General features: G+C 45.9%; 1 protein-coding gene across 2 annotated transcripts in view; it reads left to right on the top strand.

Moving 5' to 3' along the window:
- The first annotated feature begins 361 nt into the window (after positions 1-361).
- ZNF516 (zinc finger protein 516) overlaps positions 362-11681 on the top strand; it is a 101676-nt gene continuing 90356 nt past the window's right edge. Inside the window, exon 1 of one of the 2 annotated variants that reach the window (XM_063397587.1) lies at positions 362-498. The gene's annotated coding sequence lies outside the window, so the exon portion shown is untranslated. The other variant, XM_063397591.1, reaches the window with a different exon arrangement.

Below are 11681 nucleotides of genomic sequence, written 5' to 3'. Positions count from 1 at the left end.
TAAAAAGAAAAAATCAAGTTTCTCATAGAAATGCATCTGGGGCAACTGCAGCCCGCACCTTTCGCAGCGGAGGAGGTAGGTGGGAACCGGGGCGGCAGTGGGCAGAAGCACCACTCCGCGCCCGCACAGCGCGGCGCCCGCTTTCCCGCCCCCCGCGCTCCCGCAGCGCCCGGGGACGGCGGCACCCGCGCCCCAACTTTGCCCCGCGCAGACAATGGTCCCCGGCGTGTGCGTGCGGGCTCGGCACCGGCCGCAGCGGCGCGGCCGCCGGGGGACGCGCGGCGGCGGCGGCGGGGCGGGCGGGGCGCGGGCGCGGCGGGGGCGGTGCGCGGGCGCGGGGCGCGGCGGGGGCCGGCGGGGCCGCCCCCGCCCGCGCCAGTGGAGCCGCTCGGCGGATCATGTGCAGCGCGGCGCCGCTCGCATGCGGCGCGTGGTTTCACCTTCAGCGCGGCTCGGCGCGCCCTTCCCCGAACGCTGCCGCCGCCGGCCGCGCAGGAGGTGAGGGGCGGCGGGGCGCGGGAACGGCCCGGGGGGCGGGGGGGGTCCTCGGGCTGTGCCCCTCGGGGGAAAAAACACCCCTCAACTTCGCGCCTCCCCCGGGTACGGGGACTGTCCCCCCGGTCATCGGAGCAGCTCCAAAATGGTAACTTTGCGCTGTTCCGCGAGGAGGAGGTCGGGTTTGCTGCAGTGGTGGTGCCGGGGGGTGGGGGAGCCCTGCGGGCTCCGGCTGCCTTTTGGCTTTGTACGCTCCGTCAGGGGGCGTTGAGGGGGGGCGGATTGCGATATTAATCCATTAAGAGACAAAGAACAAATTGCCGCACTTTAAAGTAAAAAGCTTCGGCTGAAGAAGGTGGGTGATGGGTCGTCGAGCCCCGAGTAGCCACTTCAATTATTAACAGTGGTCGTTCCCCCCTTCTCCCCCCAGCCCCGCTGATATTGATCCAGCGTGTGCGAAAAATGCCCGATGTGGGGCTGTGTCCGTGTGTGTGCCCCCCTTGTTTGCGGGTCGCTCTCGGATCCGTGGCGAGTCGGTCGCTGCGTGGTCCCCGTTAGAGAAGTACACAGTTTATCAAAGGAAGTTGGGGGTGGGCGGGCAGAGAAAACAATTATTCACATATAGACAGCGAGGAGGACTCGGAGGACAATGTCTCCGTAGCGATTATTTCCAGAAGAGGAAAAATAGCCCGTTTGATGCGGGTGGGGGAGGGAGGCAGGGACTTTAATGTACATGTTAAAAAAAAAAGGGGGGGGGTCGAAAGGAGGGAAGGGAGAGAGATAGGGAGGGAGAGAAAAGAAGAATAGAAATAATGCAGTTCCAGACATTTTCTGCTATAAAAGCTTTCCTCCTCCTCGTCCCTCCCTCCCTCCCCCCATTACTATCTTCGGTGATCATTAGCATAGCGCCGAGTCGCGATCCCAATGCGAATTAGGCACTTGGGCAAGTTGAGGAAAGTTTGGATGGGTAAACTTTGGTATGAGGGAAGAAGGTGGGGTGCTAAAACTGGCAGTACGTGTAGGGAGGCGTGCGGAGCATGACAGCCGGCCGTTGTTTTTCCCCTCAAACCAGCTAACCTCTGCAATTAAGTGCTGGAGACAAACCCTGTGTTTTAAGCCGAAAAGTGTCGGTTTGGAGTCAGCACCATTTATTAGGAGCGTTAATAAGCTCCCAGCAGCAGACAGGGGTCTTGTGGGGAATGCGCATTGTGTGTGCCCACAGCTTATCCTTTACAGTACCCCTATGGATACGGAGGCGCTCGGGCACTGGACGTGCAAATATAATTTTGCTCGGACTATTTTCGAAACATTAATTCTGTTCTTTATTTAATCCAGATGCAGGGTTCCCCTCCCCCCCCCCCCCCCCATTTGCTGCCTTATTGTTGGTGTACATTTTCTGAAAAGGCGACTGGTGTAACCTGTGGAATTTGAAATGCAAATAAAAGCCTGTGGGAGTTGAGGCAGAACAAATCAGCATTTATAAAGTGAAAAAGATTTAATGTCTTTGAAACCACTGCGAGATTTTTTTTTTTTTAATAAGAACTGAATCGTGACGTCAAGTCGTTTGGGCAAGATTTTTCAACTTTTTTTTTTAAATGTCTGAAACGCGGGTATGCGAAGTGCTTACAGGAAAAACAGATTACAAGATTAACATCTGTTAACATGATCGTTTATCTCCAGCCAAAAATAGGTCAGTCCTTTCTTAAGGAAACACGATTGCTGGGCGCATGATTAAATAATGAAATTAGGCTGATGAGTTCATAAATTAGACGCTGTGTCGACGTGCGTTAGGATCCGACCTGTGACAAAAATATGTAATTCGCGGTCCGCCGGAGAGCGGTGCTGGGTCAAAGTCCCTTTTTGGGGAGAGGCGCAACTCTCTCACCGCCTCCTCCTCCTCCTCTTCCTCCTCCCCTCGCTCCCCATCGCCCCCCGCTCGCACCCCGTGTCTCCCCGGCTGGGGAGCCGAACTCTCCCGGCGAGCGGAGAAGTTTTCTCGGCGGGGAGGGACGCGGGGGGTGCCGCTCTGAGGGGGGGCTGGGGAATGGGGCCGGACGGACGCCGAGCCGAGCCCCCGCCCGCCGGCGGCCCCGCCTCGCCGGGGCGGCCCCGGCCCGCGGGCCCGCCCCCCGCCACCGCCCCGGCCCGGCCCGGCCCCGCTCGGCCCCGGGGTGCCGGGGCGCGGCGAGGTGGGACGAGGAGCCGCCGTGCCGCCGCCTTCGTGCTGCCCTGCCCCGCCATGCCCTGACCGCACCTCCGGCCCGGCCTCCTTATTGCTGTCCCTTCGCCGTTCCTCCCCAACAGTGGGATCCGGCTTTTTTTTGGAAGTGGATGCAAAAGCGCCTTGATGAAAAAGCTCCTCGGGCCTGGCAGGGCCATCGATATTTTGATTTTTGCGGGGTTTGTGTTAATATTTGTATTATTTTGAGGCGGATTCGCCGGTGTCTGGGGAGTGTCTCCCCAAACCTGGTGGCTGGGTGCCGTGCTCCGGGCCCGCTCCTCGGCGGCCGGGGGAGGTCCCAGCAGCCCGCCCGGCAAAGGGCCGCTGCGCTTTGGCCCCATGCCACGGACTTTATTTCATGCTTGCTGCACTAAATGAGTTAACAGCCAAAGGGTTTTTCATTAACTCGACTTGGCAACCGCGTATTTCGCTGCCTTCTCACCCCCAATCCTCCCCCCCAGAAAAACCCAAAAAGCGTAATTTTAAGCAAAAGCTGAGTGGCATGGCATGGGTTGATTTTGATTTGGGAGGGGGAGTCTTTTTCAAAGTCTTCTGTCAGATTTCCCTCGTACCTCCATTCCCGGGCACGGTGTGTGAGTGGGATGACATCTGAGAGGGGTTTTTTTGTGAGATATGCTGTGTGTCCTGATTTTTGACCATTGCTTTCCAGCAGTGCTTTAAGGCCCTGTGTGTCCTGGACCAAGCAGGAGGATGCTGACCCTGTGGCAGGGCAGTGACCTTCAGCTGCCCTCCCTCAGCCCCAGGAGAGATATGTGGATGGGGTTTGGGGGGGTGTGTATGTGTACATGCTGAGGAGCTGCATGCTGCATGCAGGACAGGTGCATGCAGGGCTGGGAGGGATGCTCCGACAGGTGGATAGGAGTGTGTGTGCACAGATGCAGGGCAGAGATGGGGTATGTTGCATTGCTGCACGGGAGCCAGATGTGTGTGCCTGTATATCCTGCTTGGTCTGTGTATGCACGGCACATTGAAGCTCACATGGCTGTGGGGTGGGGGAATGCTTCATGGGAAGCAGGTGCGTGTGTGTGCTCATGCCCTTGTGTTTGTGGCTGTGTCCCATGGGCATGTGTGGGTTGTAGTGCGTGTTGGGCTTCCCTAGTGAGTCCCCCATGTGCTTGCCCCCCAGGCTGGCTGCTACCAGTGGGCAGAAAATAACTGCACTGTAAGAGGTGTTGGCTGTTTTGTGGGGGAGCAGTGCCCAGGAGGGGTGCTGGTGATGGAAGCAAAAGTTTCATCTCAGCGAGGAGTGTGTTGGTAGTTTTGCTCCAGTAGTTTTGTCCGTGGCAGCTGGCCGGGATAAGTTGTCTGTCAGTGAATGTTATTGCTTTGTTTCTCTGCCAAAGTGTCCTTCACTTCTGTCACAGCAACCCCACAATCATCAGCCCGGTTATCTGCTGCTCTGTACACCCCAACTTCGCCCCACCAGGGTGGTCACAGTGGTTTTTGGAGTTTTCCCCCTGTTGAAACTGGAAGCTGAAGTTGCACAGGAACACCTGAGGTGTAATTAGTCTCAAGGTGCGGATATTCCAGGAGACATCTTCAGTTTCACAGGGGTAGCTGCCATAGCCATCTTGAGTGAGCTCTGTATAATAAAGTCATTTGCGTGGGGCTCTGTGTTGCTGGCACAAGCACACCTTTACTAGCTCCTGGTGTAAAGTGGTTTTTAGCTATCTCTAGAAATTCTTGCCTGGGGTTTGTTTTCAAGCCTTTGGTTCCTATAAAACTGAGTGGTGTTGAAGTGACACCTAGCTAGTGATAAGTACTGTGGAGTCTGTGTGAACAATAGGGCTTTACAGCCCTCCCTCCAAACTGTTAGATTAATATGCAAAGATAATGCTTACAGAAAGGAGAGAAAAAACAAAGCATCAGTGAGAATAACATTGTCCTAAGGAATGATCTAAAACATGTTTAAAGAGAGCAGTGGTCTTTGTTAGCAGGGCACCTATGTAAGCTTAGCACAACCTTCTAAATTCCTGTACCAGACAAACTGGTATTAGTCTCTCCATGAATGGGAATGAGTATTCCTCTGCATCACAGAAGAGTTCACATCACTGGGGTGAAATCTACCTATTGTTACTTGCAAGTGACCTCAGTAACTGCCTAGAATGGAGCAACATTTTGTAGATTAAAGTTTTCCAGTGGCAATAACTAATATATTTACTTTAAATTTTTTTATTAGGTTCATTGTATGATTTTAAAATTGGTCATAGTACCATGCTGTCACCAAGATTTAATAATAGCGATTATCAGTACAGTAGCCCTTCATTGAAGGGGCTGAAAACGATTGTGCCATTGTTCTGAATCTCTCCCTGTTGAATTGATCCTCATTTTAGCAAAGGAGGATGTTTATGTCTTAACATCTTACAGATCACCTTCAGAAGCTGAGCTGTTGGCTTCAGTTGACTGAAAAATGCATAACCTTTAAAATGCATCCTACTGTGGGTTGCACACGCAAGTGGGCAGCCTGGAAAGAGTATCCTCATAGAAATGGTGTAATCACCAACTCTTGAGAACTTTGGGCAGTCTGTTTGTTTGGACTTTTTTATTAAGGTCTTTGTGTGCAGGTGACTTCAACAGTTACCTTTAGTTACCTATAACTATTATCTTACAGTTTTATATATATATAAATATATATATAATATATATAATATATTTAATATTTATATATATAGTAATAATTTCCAATAAATATTATCTGTCTATAGTTACCTATAACTGTAGTTATCTATAGTTATCTGTCATCGTTCTCTATGATTAAGATCTGATGAGTTTTATGCTGAGGTCCCATCTATATTTACATAGATATATCTATATTTAGTATGATCCAAAACGTGTCAGCTTTGAAAGGCCTGACTTCTGTGAAGACTTCAATTTGTGCCAAGAACTTCCAGGACTTCTCTGGGATTACATGCAGTATGCAGAATGATCCAGTGCATCAGCTTTTGTTGAGACCAGTGATGAAATCTGTATTTATGTACTTAAACTAGAAATCTGGGTTTGACTATACTGTTTCTTAAAGTCATCGAAATAGAAAGCTGAAATGCAAAGTGATTGCATTTTGCAGGAAGCAACTTGTCCAAGCTTGCAAATTTCACAAGAAAAGGACCGTTTAAGTTTTTGAGACACAAGTATGAATTTGTAGATACATATCTTTTAAGACTGAATGGGCACTGGATTTCTGCACGGAAAGGAGAAACTGTTTTTCACAACATCATAATGTGATGTTCTTTAGTTGGGTAAAAGCATGTACAACCATCCTAAAAATTGACTTGTTGCTTGTGAATCCACTGCTGACTCATAATAACCAGCCTTTCCACTCCCATTGACTACTGGGAGTGCATGGAGGTGATTCTGGGTGGAATTACAGTTTCTATATGCGTATCTGGAATCCTTAATTATATTGGCAGTTAATCAACTAAAACTTACGGTAATTTTTTTTCCTCTAGCTGTAAACTTAATCCAGATACCTAATCACCGTGTGGCAAAAAAACCAACAAAAACAAAACCAAAAAAAACCAAACAGGAAAAAAAAAATCACATTTATTTGATTAGATATCTGCAATATAAATATTTGAAACTTGGAGCAACATTGCTTTTTCAAAGCAGACATCTTACATGCTGCAAATATTTATACACTTCAGAGCTAGAATAAAGCTGTTCTGACTCAGACACTGAAGGCAAAATTCTGTTTTTCAGTTACCCACTGTAACTGCACAGAAACTCTGTACAGTGCTTGGGAGCTAGAATGACTTAATGGATAGCAATATTTCTTGGTTGTCACTTCTATGGTAAAAGTAAATGAAACTTCCTTTCCTTTTCCAGCAGGAACAATTCTAGTAAATATTATGTTAGTGAGCCCGCATTAAAACTTGCGGATGGATTATGGTCCGGGTAGTTAACACTGCCACGGCTTTCATTAGGATGATGACTTCATTACAAGTGTTTACTTTCATTACCTAACTGTTAGTCAGCAAATGTTTGGTCTTGATCTGCTGAACCTGCTTTGCCATTTGAAGCCAGCGAGCTCTCTTTTTTTTCTGTTGTGATGATTACTCAGTGCTGCTTGTTCATTTTTTGATGTTGTTTACATCTTGGTTATCTGCAGAGGCCCATCAGCGTTGTCACACACTTGGTGTTAGCAGTTTGTCCTTGCATTCCTGAAACTGCATTACGGCAACAGCGCTTGTGCAAATGAACGCGGGGCATTAAGTGTGTGCTCTGAGACGAAGTAGCGTGTGGATGGACAGAACTTGCATCTCATAAGTTGCTACCAAACTATTTATTGCCTAATAAATTCTAGCAGGTCTCATAGCAGTAGCACGCATCTGCTGTAAGATAAGCTGCTTATTTACCACTCCCAAGTTCTGAGCTAACACTGCACATAGTGCCCATGGCAGGGACACTGGGGCAGGGGCTGCCGAGGACTCTGGTCTCTAAACTCTTTCAAGTCATGACTTGGAACAGAGACTCTTTTCTGTGGATTCAAGACTGCTTACCTTCTGAGGACTACTTAAAATTCATTTTTGCTAGCCTTTCATTTAAGTGATTGCTTATGGAAAAGAATTAAATTTTTATCAGCAGGATATTGTGTCGCTTAATGCTTGTTCAACAAAATCCACATTACATTATGGCTGTTGCAGAAGCTGTGGGCCTGGCATTACTGTTGTACCGTTGTGGTAAACCCAAGGTAACTTTAGTAGGGTGACTCTGAATTTATAGCACTGGATGAGGGGATGAATTTAGCACACAGCACTTAGCTCCTAATTAAAGCTTATAGTATTACATCCGTAATCAGAGCACTCTTAGAATCTCTAAGAAATTACTTTTTCCTTTGTCTACTCTTCTCCCTTTTCTTTCTTGCCATCTCACTGTGTGGTGTTGGGAGCTCACTTCTCCATGTTGGGGCTGTCGTATTTATGTCCCAAAGGAAATGCTTTCCAGCAGTGTACTTCAAATTGCAAAGCAGAAGAATTTTGCGGCTCCCTAAATCTTTAAGGCCAGCTTCTAAAATGATCTAGCTTTTAATCTTCTTTTCAAAGTAAAATAAAAACTACAAAGCATATGTAATTACAATTTGTAGCTATTTTTAGACTCCTGACGTGTTTCATTTATAGTATAATGATAAAAACAAATAGCAGAGAGGCTAGACAGACAGTTTTCAAATCAAGAGCATCCACTTCAGCTACCCTGCGTGTGTTTCATTCGTGTTTCCTTTGGTTGTTTTTTTGTTGTTGTTCTTTTTTGGCTGGGAGTGTACCGAAACTGTATGTCTCAGTACATGCTGGGGGGTGCAGGGAGACGAGAGCTCTGTGTGTCGGGCAGGTCCTGTTGTGAGTGTTTGCTGAAAACCGGATCGTATGTCATTGAGTTTGAACGTACTGCACACACACACACAGACACACACGCACTCATGCTCTGCTTTTCCGGCAGGTATGATAAAGGAAGAACGGTGAGTTGGCTCGTCACTATTTTTACACTGTGTAGAAATGCTTATGTTGGCTTATTACGGGGATAAGCTGACTGAATAGTAATTTTTCCTTGTCCTTTTTAAAAAGATGGTGAGCAGGGAAGTGGTGTTAGTTTTCAGTAAAGAAAGAGGGAGAGAAGCTGGTGGAAATTGAGGTGTTCTAGTCACAATTGTAGCCTAATTTTAAAATGGTCACGTTTACTTATTTAAAAATAGATTTGGGAATGAAATTAACCGTGTTCTTTGTTTTTAAAAGGGTAACGTGTGCGCACTCACCATATGGTAGCATTTAACCCATATTGTATGAGCTGACAACAAGTCGCATTTATTCTCTGATTTATTTCAGTGTTTCAGAATGTTCTTTTTCTGAAATCTAGTACAATAAAGATGCATTTAGGATTGTGCAATGTAATTGTCTGTAGCTGTTTTGCCTCATTGTTACAATGATACCAGGTTCATGAGTAAGCAATATTTTTCCCCTTTGAAATAATTTCCTTAAGAAATAGTCATTCTCTGAATGTTGAAATGGTTTGGGGGAAGAGTTATGAACAATAGCCGGTGACACGGTGTGTTGTAAAGGATTGCGGGGCGAGGTGTTACAGTCTCTGCTGGCTGAAACTAGAGCTGCTCCTTTGATGGCTGAGTATGTGCTTGCAAAGTCTTTCTCTCCCCCTACCCCCCCCTCGTCCACCAGGCTTTACACAGAGGGTGCTTAGTTGTCTGTTTTAATGGATACATTCTGGCTTCCTTTGTGGTAGACTGTGAGGCACCTGTATTGGTGAGCTGGTACCAGTATTGGCAGCCACAAGTATGATAAAACTATGAATCAGGCGACTTAAGGACTGACTTAAACTATGCAATTAGAGAAATAAGATATCTTATTTTCCCTTTGGATTTCCTTGGGAGTTGTATTTTTAGGCTTTCTTTGCCCTGTGCCATCCTATCTGTGCACATCTTCGGGGTTTTGGGAGATGAGGCTCTACTGCAAGGTCCCAAAGTGTGCAGTAAACAGGAGTTAGCCCCATACGGTGCGTCGCGTGAGAACTTTCAAAAGTCGGTGGCACTCCTCACTGAGGGACCAGTTGCTCACCATCTGTCTCTTAAAGTAATTTCTTTTAACCTTGGGACTCTAAAATGTTTCAACAAGGTTATTCATGTGTTTGTATGAAGTGTCTGTAAGTGTACCGAAAAACTGCTAAGCTTCTAATTTCAATGTGGTGTTTGAATACTAATGTATACCAATTAGGAATGGCTGATGTTGTAATTTATAGAAGTTGAAAGGAGCATTAAACACCACCCTTCCAACACTAAATACAGCTTTTTCCTGCTGTGTGTAGCTGCTTACGTGAAACCAAGTGTCTGTCTTCCAGATTGTTGTGCTGCCATGTTAATACATCCTTGGATAAACTACCAGGCTCCTGCATTATCACATCAGTTCCTTTGCAACATCCTCTGTGTAACTGTACCTTTAGCTGATTAATACAATGTTTTCTTGGTACTGTTTTTGATGGCCCTGTGAATGCTTATTTTAAGACCTTTTTTAAAGAAGTGTTTTCATCACTAAAGAGAAGAGCTGTATGAAATCTATAAATACTTACTTTAATTAGATTTGCTCTGTTTGTCTCTTTTTTTCTTTCCCTCCAGATAAATTTTACCTTAGTAATGAATGCTGTGATCTTCAATGCATAATTTATATTGACATTAATAATGATAGTTGGGGAATATTTTAATGCCACTTTGAGAAAACATGACAATTTATGTTGATAACCTTGGTCCCATTAAATTAGAACAGATTTTAGTAGAGAGCTGTGACTATCAGGGATATGATGAAATAACCCACTTCTTTTCATTGTGGCAAGCATATTGGAGAGTTCATTTTATCATGAGCGGTACATACCAGGTGTCAAGTGACATGCCAGACACACAGCTTTGCTTCTGAATGACTCTTTCCAATTAGAAAGTAATGGCTTTAACGGGATCAACCAAGTAATCGGAGTCTGTCGGTTCTCCAGTGCCAGGAGGTGTATATTTGCAAATGTTATTTATTTATCTGCTTTTAATGAGTTGCAAAATTGTTGGTAACCTTGAGTAAATTTGGAGGGTGGTAGAAATACTATGTAGAAATTGTGGGATTAATGGTTTAGCAGTTGGGATTAAAAATAGTCTCAGCAAATTACCCTGTTGATACTGAAGCCAGAATCTGTTAATGGGGTTACAAGCAGATTGGTTTATCGGACATTTATTTTCTAGGTTGATTAGGGATTATAGGTTGCCATCACAAAAGTAAGCAGTGCAAAAGGCGAGGTTTGCTAGTATTTCACTTCAAAGTTTCATGCATTTAGGAGGGTGTCTGGAGCTCAAAAGTGGTTTCTAGATTGTGGGTAGCCTTTCCCCTCAGATTTTTATGTTCTGAAGTAGATGTCTAAGAAGCCTGGATATTGTAAAGGGGTAGTTTGGCTTGTTAAAAGTCTGAAAAAATGGTACAAAGCACTTTGTACCTGTAATCTGTGGAATTCATGCAGGCCACTAAGAAAATTTTAAATGCCTGCTGCTGAATTGCGTATTGTTGTGTCTCCTGTTTCGTTAAGAACCTAGGGCATTTCATACTCACAATTATGTGTATGATGTGCAGTCTGTGCAATAGACTGATGGCTTTTGTGTGTCCTGTTCTAACCTGCAAACAACCTGTGTGTACCTCTGCATACCAAAATCCTGTAACTGCTGTGTATTACGGATCACACATACATCTCTGAGCTACAAACAGAGTTGCAAACCAGGGCAAGCCTTCTGAGTCCTCACAGAAAGACACCCATGATGGAACCCTTTAGATATTACTCTTATCTTCTGCTATCTAGTTCAAGAGATGTCACTTTCACACTCTTTGCTACCTTGTCCTGATGTACAGCTTGAGATAACATAGTGACATTTATTTTGCTTTTCAATACTTGCTAAGCCAAATGCAATGAAATAGCAAGTGAACATTTCTGCAGCTTTTTAGCTAGATGTGGAACACTGCACAAGAATGGTGGAGAGACCCATAATTGTTTTTGTGTCCTTGGCTCTGACAGAAGATAAGGGAGGGAACAAGAAGTTCAAGAAAAGAAATGCTGACTTGGTTTGTTTGAGGAATGGAAGATACAAGCTTAAAAGGAATCCTCTGGGGACTGGCTGATCTGGCAAGCTGGCAAAAGAGAAGAAAATGGGGACCTTGAGATGTAAGATACCAAGCTAATTCCTTATCCTTCTAAAGACTAGGTCTTCTTCTCTTCTAGCAGAAAGCTTGTCCAGGCTTCCTGCAAGTTCTAAGACTGATATCCAAGGGTTAAGACTTTTATCACCAGACTGGAGAGGAAGACAGATACCTGCTTAAAGCGGCTCTGCCGTGAGATTTGTGCTCCTGGAGGATGGGAGAGAGAGCGTAATGGACTTGATGAATGATGAGCAGCCCAGGGCAGTGACAGTGTCAAGAAATTTGTC

This window comes from Prinia subflava, chromosome 1 (genome assembly GCF_021018805.1).
Source record: "Prinia subflava isolate CZ2003 ecotype Zambia chromosome 1, Cam_Psub_1.2, whole genome shotgun sequence".
Lineage (NCBI taxonomy): Eukaryota > Metazoa > Chordata > Aves > Passeriformes > Cisticolidae > Prinia > Prinia subflava.
This window is presented reverse-complemented; position numbering and strand designations above follow the sequence as displayed.